Raw genomic sequence first — 13603 nt, 5'->3', positions numbered from 1 at the left:
GTGAATAGAATAATGCAGGTCTCACAAGCCTGGTCCTGCATTATAATGGTTTTCTGTTGGACAATGAGGGAGTCCACAGATACTTTCTTTTCATCTCCCAACCTTTATCCAACCTCCAAATGACAACTGCAAAGAGACAACCTTCCTACTCCTTAATTGTGCACAAAGGGGGAGATTTGTAAAAGCTCTACGGGTAAAATTTTCAAAAGCAGTTAAATCCATATTAAACATAATGGAATTTAGGCTCCTACATTGCTTATGAGTTCACCACATAGAAACGGAGCCAGAATTTCAAACAAATGCAGTGATCATTGAGAAACGTACATGAGGACCTGCTTTTCAAAGTTGCTTGGAGAGCTGCAGCTGTCACAGTCACAGCTACAGGCAGATTTTTGAAGAGCATGAACAACCAGTGTGACAGGATCTTTTGAAAGACACTGGTAATTTTTTTTACATATCTAAATGGACCACTTTGAACATCTAGTGCAACAGGGGGTCCTAAGCCCCTGTGAGGTTCCATGGGAGAAGGTCTGGTGGTGGGACCCAGAGGATGCTGCTGCATCCACCTGCAGACCGAGTCTGGCCAAGGCTGGCACAGCTCTCACCTTGGAGGGCAGGAGCTCACCTGCTGTACCAGGGCAGTCAGCCCATGCAGCATCCTCCACACCAGGCACCTCCAGCACCCAGGGGACGTGGGGGTGGATAAACTTGCATCTGCTGTCCAGTGTCAGGAGAGGTGTCCGTGTGCTCAGGGTTCTGCTGTTTCCTGATAACTGGATTACAGGGGCTAGGAGCCAGCGAACCAGGGATTACTCCCTGCTGAGTTTGTGGCGTGCAACATCCACTGATTTACCGAATATTCTTCTTCTGCAAACTGTTCATCTCCCAGAGGGAACAAAGCAGTGTAAAGTATCCTGCCTATAATCTCTTCAAGCAAATTCTTCATTTTTATTGCTGTCACACCTACGTGCTCATATCGTGCTCTGTGTCTCAGTTCACCACTCTATTTCAGTCACAAAAGTTAACAGAAACTGTTTACAAAAAGGTGATTTTCTAATCCAGTTCATTCCAGGGATCTGATTTACAGCAGAGCTTTACAGAGAGTAAATTCCATCAATTTTTTTTTTTTTTTTTTAAGCAGTGATCTGTACTTATATCTGCATGACTGGAGGTCAGAGGGGCTGGGGCAGGAACTGATTATAATGCACAGCATAAAAATCCCCTGAGTGGATATGGTATGCTGGCTTCTTGCATGGTTAAAAATGGAAATGAAGCATCGTCAGGTTTTCTCCTTCATCCTGCAGCCTTGCTGATGCACAACCTGTACTGCAAATGAAGATGCAGGCCACACAATGTGAAGTGCTCCCACTGTGCCTTTGAAAATAACTTATTCATCCTAAATTAGACAACTCCTTCAGTGTGTTATTGAACTTCATAAATCCCCTATTCACTCCCAGCATTTCATCATGACACGCAGTAATCAAAAACTGACACAGCTGGAAGGGCTGTCTGAACTGCCTAGCACCTTGGATGTGTGCTCATGGAGAGGAGAAGAAATGTTGGAAGGAGAGACCATGCAGATATATATTTACAGGAATCTTCTGCCAGGCTCTAAGAGTAACACAGCCATAACAGCACCTGAAAATGCAGTAACTGAAAGAGTAAGGTTGTATGGTGGGTCAGCAGGAGCAAGGAACCAGCCTGTGCCCAGTAAATGTGGGATGAAAAGGGACTTGAGAATCAAGAGAGCTGTGTGTGTGATGCACTTTAAAGGAAGGCACATTTGGAAAAGATGCACAGATATTACTGATGCAAGGAAAAGGATCTTGGCAGCAGCACTCTGAGGAGAAACAATGCATTTTTTGAGAGCAACAAATGCTGTAGCAGGCAAGATATGGACATCAGGGCAACAAACTTTGACAATAAAAGAGGTAGGAAAAGCTACATTCCACATAGTTTGTAGGACACACCTCCACACACACCTCCACACCCTACAAGACAAATAGACCTGAGAATGCAAGGAGAAGAACAAGAAGAAAGCAGGACTGAGTGAAAAGCAGTCAAGAAAAGTATTGCCACCTTGGTGTAGAGAAAACATTAATATCTCTTCTGCCATGCTGAGCTCATGTTGGCAACAAATAATTCCCAAGGAAATACTGCAAGACAAGATTCCCATCGTGATAGATGGAGACAAAGTCATTGAGATTTGAAAGTCATCTGCATGAGACAAAGTTTGTGGATAAAGATGGCTTGAAGTGTCAAAGAAGGATACAAAGGAAAGATCATCTCAACATCCCCCAAACAGCTGAGGGGAGACATAGAGAAGCCATCAAAGATCCTGCAGAAGGGAAAAGTGTGCAGAAGAAGAGAGGGCAGATGAGGAAAGCAGGCAAAGCTGAGATTTTGGGTTAATTGTGTAATCAAATACATCATCTTAAGTGGCCAAGTAAGGTGAGTGTAATGGCACAATTTAGGCTAGAGGAGTCTTACAAGAAAGAGTTATAGCCTTTTGTGCAAGAAACTTCAGTGGAGTGGAAGGGAAGGAAGCCAGATTAAAAGTCTGGGCTGGAGCTGAAAGAGAAGATGCTCTTCTTTCATACATCTGTTTTCCAAGATAGAATTTTAAAAAAAAAAGAGGGGGGGGGTGAATCTGGGTGCAAGAAGGTAAAGGACAGTAGCATTAGAAGGGCAAGAAAAGTTCACATGACCCATGCTTGTCCCCAGTTTCCTAATTCTTCTTGAAGGGCACCTTAATCCGGGCAATTTATAGCACGGCACTTTGGTCAAACATTCGTGGAATGCTCTCCTGCCCTTGGCTGTCAGCAGAGCCAGCACTTCCCTGCAGTTGCTGGCCCTAAGCAGGGATGTGGAAGCATTCCCCTGGCAAGACAGCTGACGACAGCAGAACATGGAATGGCATACACACTGCAAAACAGTTAGCCCCAGGCCTGTGACACCGACCTCAAGGCTACAAATCCATCCTACTAACACCTTTTTTTTAGGATTTACTGTCAGACAGCACTGAACTCCACTGGGACCATTAGGAGTTACCTCAGTAATAATTTAAAAGACTTTACTTGATAGTTGAAACCTGGGCAGAGTCAGCCTGAGAGTTTATTCGAACATTAACTCTGTCAAGGCCAGACAGCAATGCTAAAGACTATAAGATCTATGTTGAGACCTTGCATTGTAAACAACAGCCCTTAGCTGGCATATATAGGCATTGATTTAATAAGAATGAATCTTCCCTTCTGACCCCTGGCATGCAGAAGCAGCATTCAGGACATACCACCCTTCCCTAGGTGCAGCAGTGCTGATGGATTCACCTCCAGTTTCACTCCCTTCCTTCACTGCAACATCTCAGTATCTTTCTTGGGCTTCTGGGGTTGGAGCATTTTTTTCTTTCAATGTTGTCACTGGCAAGCAGCTGGTGCAATAAACTACTGCGTGCTGTTCTTTTCCTTTCATAAGGTAAAATGCACTTTTTTTTTTTTCTTCCATCTTGGTTGTCATGGGAAAGGACAGTTCCCCACCTAACGGAAAAACACAAACCCACAACTAATTATTACTTTTAATAATAAGAATTGTACTTTGGGAGATTGGAAGAAATTAAACAACTCCGTGTCAAATACATGTTTTAGAGAGGAAAAAAAAATTAAACCCATAATCAACAAGGCTGTTTAAGCTTTTTTTCTAAGCGAGTAGTTCAAAAGCTGGGCAGCATAACTCACCAAGAAATGTGCTGGAGAAACACAACAAGGCAACATAACCATTTACATTATTTGTATTGTACGTTTCAATAAGAAAATCAGGTCATGTAGAGTCATTCAGTAATGATAACTCCGAACAAACTGGTTTTGCCTACATCTGGTGTCTGATTTGCTTCCTGTTAATCTTCTCTGCCATGGGAAGGCGGAGGCCGAGCCCCCCGGGCGGGGATGAGCCCCCCGGGCGCCCCCGGGACGATGCGCAGCGCGGCCGCCAGAGGGCGGCGCTGGGCCGGGCGCTCCCGGCACCGCCGCTGCGGCCCCGCTGGGAACCGCGGGGGCTTCTCCGCCCGGGAACCCCAACAGCGCCTCGACACAGGCTGCGAGAGCTGCGGGGAGCCCCTTCTGCGGCAGCAGGAGAGAGGAGCCAGCACGGAACTGGTAGCAAACTGTAAAGCACTCTATCTATCTACCTATCTATCTATCTATCTATCTATCTATCTATCTATCTATCTATCTATCTATCTACCTACCTACCTACCTACCTACCTACCTATCTATTTAATAAGGTCACAAATAAAGCCACATAAGAAGGATAGAGAACCAGCTGTGAAGCTGTTTGGAAAGCGTCCCACATGAGGACTTGAAAAGAAGTCCACCTGTCTAGGACAGAAAAGTGGCTAACAGGACGTCACTACGCTTGTGGCCCGGACTCAGAGAAATGAGAAAATGAGATGCCAGCAAATTACTCCACTACCCTGAGCTGTGATGATAGGGATTAATTTGGAGGATCTTCCTATAGCAGTTAGAGGAAGAGGCAGAAGTTGGGCAGAGCTTCTGCTTTTGTCTCAGTTTAATTAACTTTTTTTTTATTTGATGGGCTGTCCCCAGCACCCGTTTGCAGGATTCATTTTAGTGGCTTTGCATATCAACAGAGCATCTGACTCAATCCTTGTTGCTTAACTCCAGCTGAATTTGATACATGAGGGCACAGGTTGCCACATCTGAGAAGCAAGAGAAGAAGTGGGTTTTCTGGAAAGCAAAGCCATCTACTATGGGAGTTGAATTTCTTAAAACACCTCCTAGCATTTTGGCAGTGCTGGGTTTTGTGCCAAGTAATGAGTTTGCTCTGACAAAGGGTAGCAAAAGGAAAAGTGGTGCAAATACCACAATAATGTCCAAGAAGTGTGAGGAGAGTGCTAGGGTGCAGGACAGGCACCTTGCTTCGGGTGTCTGAAGAAGACTGTATATTTAAAAAAAAAAAAAAATCAATATTTATGCAGAGAAATACACAATGTAGGGGAAAAATTAACACAACTTTCATAGAAGTAAGTCATAACTCTCAAACCTATTATTATATAAGTTACCAGCCAGTGATGTTGTTAATAAGAGTTATCAGACTATACAAGTGTGCTTGAACTCTCCAAAAGCTTTCATAAACTTAGGGTTTATGACAGGCTACAAAACAGGAAACCAGGAGCGGGTATGAGGTGGTTTTTTGCCAAGGAGAAATGCAACCAGAGGCAACCTGGGGAGATATCCTGTGACTCTGTGCAGGCCAAAATATTCAGCAATGATTGGGAAAGGGGAGTGAGTTGTGAGGGGCTGAAGTCTGTTGGTGATCCTGAGCTGCTCAAGGCAGTAACGAGGAAAGCTGATTGCTAAAGACTGGTAGAAAATTTGGTGTTTGGGTTGACAGGATGGACTATTAGTGACAAGAAACACAATTTCATACTCATGGGAATAAGTGACTTTAACTAATCATTTGATAGGATCTAAACACCCTGTTTCCAGTAAGAAAAGCAGCCTTGGCATCACTGAAAACATCAGCTCAGTGCACACAGACCTAAAGCTGAAAAATAAGGAAGGAGTGATGAAGGAATAAGGAGGGAACAAGTCACTCATTTTAGTGCCTTGGCTTCCTGTCCCTTACCAACTGCAGCAATAATTGTATTAAACAGTGGGAACAGCTCTGTGTGGCGTGAAATCTGCATTTGCTAGCAATTATCACATGGTGGTGTTTGAGGCTGCTGGAACATACTTATTTGCAATACAGAAGAAAATTAGACAATGCTGAAACATTGGCTGGAGACCTTTAGCTTTTAGTGTTTTCAAATAAGAGTACTGCATTATCTTGTGCTGAGAAACTAGTCCTGTCTACCAAAGCCATGGACATTATTGTCCATACCTCCAGAAGTCATCCATAGGCGGATGGTAGACATGCAATTACCATTGGCCCAGATCCACACAGACATTTAGGAACATAAGTCTCACTGTCATCATTGGGAATTCAGTACCTAAATGCTTTGTGAATCCACTCATCTGCTACTGGCTTCTTATTCCATGGCTATAGATCAACAGAACTGATAAAACATGGCTTATATTTAAATAATGATCTCTGGATGCTCTTGACATTCTTGGGCTAATTAGCATACTGACAAAGCCAAGGCTTACATTCTCTGATGGACACTCAGATTTCATCTGTGAGGACAAGATATGAGCCCTGGGCTCTGCCAGTGTGCTAGCCAATATATCACTGTCACGAGTATCCCAATATCAGAATCCAAGCTGAGGTGAAGATTAATGTCTATCAATACTGGGCACAGAGGAAAGGGTTGGTGTTTGATGTAATCACCACCTCAGTTATACTTCAAAGAGCCCCACAGCTCTACTCATCAGCTAACTGCTGAAGGTAACATAAGCTTAAGTCAGAATATTAGGGAAAAAACCCTAAAAACCAGAATTTGCTATCACCATTATCAGATCTTTTAATTAACTAGACAGAAAGGCAATGAAAGGAATTGCTGTTCCAGACAAATATGGATTGCTGTGGCAGTAACCGTGTTTTTAGTTTGCCTTTCAGTTCCCCTGAGTGAAATCCCAGATTTCCATCATAAGTTGGGATAGCTTACTCTTTTTCTCAACTCAAGTAGGGACAACTGGCAATGTGCTCAAAATGTTTCATTTTAGTGTTTTCTGATAAATTCAAATTAATTGGTTTCAATTCAGCTAAATAAGTAATTGCATTTCCCATTTTTTACCATTGCTATGTGAAATTTTTATAGGAGGAGCTGCCTGTCAGAAATTCCTTGTTTAAGTAAAATCTTACAGCATCCTCTATGATGCTCCACATCATTGTCTTCACAAAAAAATGCACCCTGGAAAATATTTGCACACTGGAAAATACAGCTGGATCCATACAAGAGAACAGGGCCATAAATTACTGCTCTATGCAGCAGAGGACTGATGCGGAATGTAATTTTATGTATTTTTATTATTAATGATAAAAAGGGCCTTTCTAACTTGTTCAGGAAAATTAAGGATTCCAGTTTGAATTCAACTGAAATAAAAAACTTAAGTTGGAGTTTCCTGATGGGATTCTTGGCTTTGTATTTTCCATCAGACCATTGTTCTTGTAAAAACACAAGAGCCCCTGTAGAGGGCCATGTATGTTGTTCTGTCTTTGTCCCTGCTGTAGCCTGCACAGTCATCATTCTGCTTTTGAAAAGGAACAAAATTAAAACTCAAATAAAGCTAAGCCATCATCCCTTGGAAAAAAGCTAAACTGACTAATACCAAAGAAATGAACACGCTCTTGGATTTCTTTGTAGCTTACCTAAACGTTTCCTGCATCAAACTACCATTTTATCAGTTTATGAAGAGTTAAATAAATATTTGATGACTACACCAAATCACAATGATTTTGATGAGAGAATCTGACAGCAAAACTGTAAAAGAATATTGTAGCTAAAGATCTGTTGGTTTCAGTGGGGTCCATTAACAAATGAAGACCACAAAGTGATAGGAAATTACAGGGGACTTTGACTTTCTGCAGTTTAAAACTTCATGATAGAGAGAGGTTAGAAACAAAACAAAGCAAGAAGTTGGAGGCTACAACCAGGTGAACAGGCATTCAAACCCTGGATACCTGTACTGGACCAGGCTCTCAATTTGATGAAGTGTTCAGTGTCGGTGTGGTGATAAGCTGCCAGCAGGCTGGGGGGAGGAAATTAACTTACTTTACATGTCTGTAAGGGCTCTCTCTGATGTAAGACGCAATTCAGTAACTCCCTGAGAGAGGGCCTTGAGGACAGCAGAGCCTTTGAAAATATAAGGTTTGAACAGGTATTCAGAATGGTCTTGTGATATTCTCTGAGCATCTAATGTATGATATACTAATGGAGGAAATAAGGGGGAAAATCAATCATTTGCAACAAGAAATTAGATTAGCTACAATGAAGACAGAGGGGAAAAAAAGATTTGAAATAGAACTCCAGGGCTGAAATAACTGAGCTTTTAAGCCCAGAATAGATACTACATCAGAAGGGAACCTGAAAGTGTGAAATGGGTAAATCTTAGTCTTATTTGGAGCATAGCTTTGCTTGCAATGAGACAGACAGCCAATTCTGATATCACACAGCTTTTCTGATGGCATAACTTCCATGAACTTGGTGGTTTGCTGTCTTGATTTACCAGAAAAAGACACATAACAATGTTCAGCAAATTCAGTTCTGCATTTATAGCAACTGCAGAGAGATGCAAAATTGAGATGCAGAACTATGAGTGCACTGAAAAAGTCAACTCTGAATCAGAAGAAGAAAGCTCACCATCCTTTGTAAAGAAAAAAGGTATAGTGTGCAATTCCCACTCCATCTGTGGAGAATTCATTCATAAATATGTTTCTGAAATTCACTCATAAATCAGAATGCAAAAGGTTTGTAGACAATGTGCCAGTGGATATGATTTACCAAGACCTCAATTCAGTTATGTCATTCCACTAAAATACAGATCCTCTTCCTACAACAGATGTTATCCATATGATAAAAGAGAGCTGGAAGATCCCTGGAGTTTACAGACCTAGCAGTGATCACCATGAATGCCATAGGGAAAAAATCTTTCAAAAAGATGCATAAGCCCTCAGCTAAAATTAAATCAAAGTCAGTGTAAAACACTATCTGTATTCATGAATGTATTGACAGCGCTCAACACTCATTTCTATGTTTTGGCAAGTCAGTGTCCCATCTTATTTAACTGAATAAACAAATTATTGGTTTTCTGGGCAGACAGACAAGCGCGTGGAAAATAAATGACTTTCTGAATCCTTTCCTGAGCAAATCACTGTGCTGCAGCAAACATCCTACTGATAGAAATCCCAAATAAGTGGCTTCTGATACAATACAAGTATAACTATTGCTTTTTCTGCATTTCATGGAACTAATCCTATTATCTGTCAGATAATATTAGAAGAGAATTCAAGTGCAAAGTGAATATATCATCCTGGAAGTTCAGTGAAACTTTGAATATGGAAAAGAAAAAAGCATCTGACAAATGCTTTGAGGATTCTCTACCAAGGAACAACTCTGTGCAATCATTCAACTGGAGCTGTAGTTGTGACACTTTGCTTTGATCCCTTTACTTGGAACGTGTACGTAGGACACTTACTTACTATGGGGTGATTTTCATCCACCACACAATCCACTTACTAGCATATGTCTAGTTTGCTTGTGTTGTTACTTTGAATAGGATATGATGTGCTAGAAAAGGCAAAAGAAAAAGCTGTCAGTAAATTTGCAGCTGATGCTAAGTTATTCATTTCTATTCAGGCAAAGGACTTAAAAACTTAGACAATATGAAGATTTTGTGGACTATGGGAAGAACACTGGGGTCCTCAGTTTCCACCTAACAAATCTGACAGGACAGACAAGATTTTCAGCAGGCATTTATTTTGCAAAGATATTGCCAATAAAAGAAAAGGAGAATAGCTACCCTCAAAAAAAAAAAAGCTGTTCTGGTGGAGTGTTTGACAGACAGAAGAAAGACATTGGAGAACTCTGAATTATCAACATCTCGAACACACCACTTATGCTGTTACATGGCACATCCTTTCTAGGAACTTGAGCAACGGCTGAAAACAATAGCATCCTTCACCCACCTTCTCTGAGGTTAAACTTTTTTTGCCTAATCCAGTCTGTTCTTTTGGGTATGCCAAAGTGAAGATATCATACTAACGTATAAAATGCTAGGAGAAGAAATAATTAAATGCTTTTTCATCCAAATCTAAAAAGAATTCTGTCCCTTAGATGAAAAAAAAAATCACTAATACTGATAAGATATTTAACAGCAGTAACAATTCAGGCTGCTCTTCGGTTCTTTTCTGTGGTTCTTTTTCAAACCCTTGGTAGTCAAGTAGGAAGTTTTCTATTAATTCTGGTAGACTGCCCTGGAAACAATAGCAATGCCTAAACACAGACATTTTCCTGACACAAAACCTTTACCTAAACTGGAGATTTAGAAATATAAACTTATTTGTACACAGAAAGACACCTTATATTTCCCGTCTGAACAGCTCTGATTTAAGCCTGAAGAACCAGAAAAGCTAAAAAGTGTTATTATGATATATCTGTGAGGGAGCTGATAAATGAAAATACTTTTTTTGACAGTGAGTTCTGTGCGTGTAAAGACAATTTGAAGTGCTCTGTTTGTCCTGGCTTACACAGCAGGTGGAGGCCCTTCACCTCATTGCCCAAGCTGTTCTTCCACTCAGAATGGTTATTAGCAGTGCTCATTCAGTGTTTCATGAGGATAAACTAAGGCACAATGAAAAGCTATGAGCAAAATACTTCCACGCTGAGAAATCACTTATCAACTTATTTGTGGTGTTCAAAGCCTCTGACTCAGTATTTCAATATAAACCTCTCAGTGTTCCCGAACCCATAAACTTTAGTCTGAAATGCGTTCAGCAAATTAGGTTCATAAAACTGCAGGATACCCAAGGGGCCAGGTCCACCTGACTGAGCCCTGAGAATGGATGTAGATCCTAGTGGTAGCTGCAGGACTTCTAAATGCCACCAAGGTCAGCAGTGATGGAGGCATAGCACTTCCAGAGAGACTTTTTCACCTGTAACCTCTTCACCTCTAAAAAATGCAGTTCCCTACCTTCTTCCCCCAGGAAACTATTAGCATTTCTTGCTAGGTTTTGGAAATAACCACGGCTGGAGGGAAACTGGACCTACAGAAACAGCCAGTAAAACTCATGCTGACTTAATCACAGCCAGTATTTCAACCCTTGCATTAAAAACTCTGTGTTATGACAGAAAACAAAGATGCTTCTGTTGCTTGTGCTGTTCAACTGCTGCACACAAATGAGTGAACAAGTGGGAAGAGGGGGAAGGAAAGGACTAAGTGGGAAGAGGGGGAAGGAAAGAACTTTTTAGTGGGACAGGGCTCCCACTTCAGTCTGAGGACCAGGGCAGAGCACACACACAGCCTCTCCCATGGCTGGCCATCCTTACGTTACTCATCCTGGCTTTTTTCGTCTTCTTCCCAGTCTTGAGCCTTGCACTCTCTGTTAATGCCTTTGGCTCTGCACCTTCCCTGAGCGCAGCAGTCATTACTCCAACCAGCTCATCCATCTTATTCTTCCTGTACTTGGTTCAATAGAATCATTAACATTTTCACTGGAGTTGGCCCAAATGGCCCTAATCAAGAGGAATTGGCAAGCTGGCAAACTCTCTGCAGATGCCTGTCAGGGATGAAGTACTACCATCTTTTCTGTAATAGATATCATGATTTGAATATCTACTCTTCATCTCCCCCAGGTTCATTATTTATTAGAAATAGAGGAAAGGATTTTAGATTTGTAGGTCAATGCTATGGGCCCTGCATTTGCAGCATGGGGAGAGATGCAGGATAAGATATATATTCCTTTTTGTTGATTTTGGGTTTTATATAAAATGGGTTGGTGCTTCCTTTTAGATTTAGGCATCACAGCCTAAGGCAAACATAAAGAGGTAAACATCTGTTAGCTAATGGTTTATGCCCTGAAAATTAAGTAACTTCTTTAACAAATGCAGTTCTTATCAGATAAAGGAAGAAAAATGTTTAGTTACCGAATTGCTTGTACTTACTAATGATTTCTAGAAATACTGGCCTCAGACAGATAACCAACTCCTTATCAATGTAATCATCCAGCAATTTCATGGCTGTTGGAGCAAAGACCTGGGAAAGAGCAAAGATATGTGGTGACTCACTTTTATTTCTGCCCCTGCAAGACAATTGCCAAGCTTTGGTGTGCTACCTTTGGCAGAAAGGCTCTCTCAGAGCAGCAGTATGTGTTGTCTGTGGGATTCAAAGAAAGAAACAGAAGCAAAGTGCTGTTATAGAGTGAACAGAATGAAGTAATAAATGAAACTCATAACACCTCTGGAAACAAAGATTCTTATCTTTAAAAAAACCCACAAACCAACCACCACTGGTAAAACATGAACACAACCCATGTTCTGTCAAGGCTTCAGTGTTGTCTTGCTCCATCGTGAGTCTCTGCCAGGTTTCGCGTCCCGTGACATCCACTCCCTCTGTTTGAGTGACTCCATTTCAGCTTGTCGAGTGCTTCTGCTCCTAATTACAAGTGCAGTCATAGTCTCTCTCTGGAAAGGTTTTAAAGTGTATAGATCTGACTAATGTGAGACAGTATCTGAGCTGACATGTGAAATGAGAAGTATGCCTCTAAATAGCTATTTATTTCTCTTTGGAAACTCTGAATTCACTTGAGCCCATGGTGACAATGATTTGTGTTTATGAAGATTCATAACTGAGTCATAAATACTCTGAAATAGCTTGAATGTCCCACAGCAAGCGTGTAACAGGAACATGTTCAGAACTAAAGAGGATTGGACTGGGAACAATAAGACCTTTCATGCTGACATAATACTGTGACATTTTGTTGTTCTTTCTGCTATGGTTACCATGCACCCAGGACCTCGGTGAACAATCTATACTGATGTCAGTCAATATCTTATTCCATAGGTGAGATTGGTGAGACTACTCGTGATACAAGATGCTGCTCCCTGTAAGTGATGGTATTGTGGTCCCTAATGAGTTTAAATTGTTAAAATAGTGCTCAAATGATAAGTGTGCTAACTACAGCACCAGACAGGGATAATGAGTTAGATTGTATGTGTGAGGGTAAGTATTTTTCCTACCTTTGTAAAGCGAACAAATTTATGAATGGAGCTCAAATTATAAATTACCCAACTGCCTTTTGTATCAGATTTGTATCAGATTCCTGTTTCCTCACTTTTGCAGAACAGTGTTTTTCAACAGGACCATCTATAAAATGAGTGGCTTGGGTAATTTTGGAAGGAATCTTTCTCTTTTCATTAACCAAACAGAATAAAAATCACAGTAGACTCTGTAGTTCACTTTTCCTTAGGAATGTGTGAACTGAGATGAGTTGGCAATTAAGTTATCTGGTATTGATTTTACATGCACTATCAACCAGCTATCTCCTAGTTAGCAGGAATTCTTGATGTTATAAGACATAGAGTCTTTAGCTTGATGCTGCTTTTTTTTTACAAAGGTATACAGTAAAACATAATCTGTGGTAATTTTCACAACAATGATTCTCATTCTTTTTTATCTCTCTAAAAATTAGACAAACAGTTTCATCTCAGTAAGTACTTATTTGGCAGAAATTATTGTTCACTAGGCTGAGGAAACCAAATCTCCATGTTTTCAAGCAAGTAAATAGAACATTGAGTTTGAAAAGAAGAATGCTTAGCTCTAGCTTTCTCTCTTTTCTCAGTGGCTGTCATCAGAACATGATCAAGATGGTTCCCTTGCCAGGCAGGGGATTATGATTTCTCATTTAGATCAGGGAATCACAGATTTATAGAGTGGTTTGGGTTGGAAGGGACCTTAAAGATCACCTAGTTTCAACACCCCTGCCATGAGCAGGGACACTTTCTACTAAACCAGGCTTCTCAAACTTTGGGAGTGCTTAATGTCTTGCAAAAAGTCTTCCCTTTAAAAGTCTGCACTAAATAGTATCCATGGGCAAATCAAAAGTCAATCACACTTTTTGATCCAAAACAAAACAAGCATGCCATCAATTCCAC

At 41.0% G+C, this 13603-nt stretch overlaps 2 protein-coding genes across 3 annotated transcripts in view; one reads left to right on the top strand and one right to left on the bottom strand.

Moving 5' to 3' along the window:
• RBBP7 (RB binding protein 7, chromatin remodeling factor) overlaps window positions 1-13603 on the top strand; it is a 436269-nt gene that overhangs the window by 332420 nt on the left and 90246 nt on the right. The gene's annotated exons all lie outside the window — the stretch shown is intronic.
• GRPR (gastrin releasing peptide receptor) overlaps window positions 1-13603 on the bottom strand; it is a 99966-nt gene that overhangs the window by 27039 nt on the left and 59324 nt on the right. Inside the window, exon 2 of one of the 2 annotated variants that reach the window (XM_050331945.1) lies at window positions 11615-11705. The exons of the other annotated variant lie outside the window; for it this stretch is intronic. The gene's annotated coding sequence lies outside the window, so the exon portion shown is untranslated. The remainder of the gene's footprint in view (window positions 1-11614; window positions 11706-13603) is intronic. 2 annotated transcript variants of the gene reach the window in all.

The sequence above is a fragment of the Myiozetetes cayanensis genome, unplaced genomic scaffold, assembly GCF_022539395.1.
Source record: "Myiozetetes cayanensis isolate MyiCay16 unplaced genomic scaffold, myiCay2020 scf5-8, whole genome shotgun sequence".
NCBI lineage: Eukaryota > Metazoa > Chordata > Aves > Passeriformes > Tyrannidae > Myiozetetes > Myiozetetes cayanensis.
The sequence above is the reverse complement of the archived record's forward strand: the minus strand, read 5'-3'. Positions and strand labels throughout refer to the sequence as shown.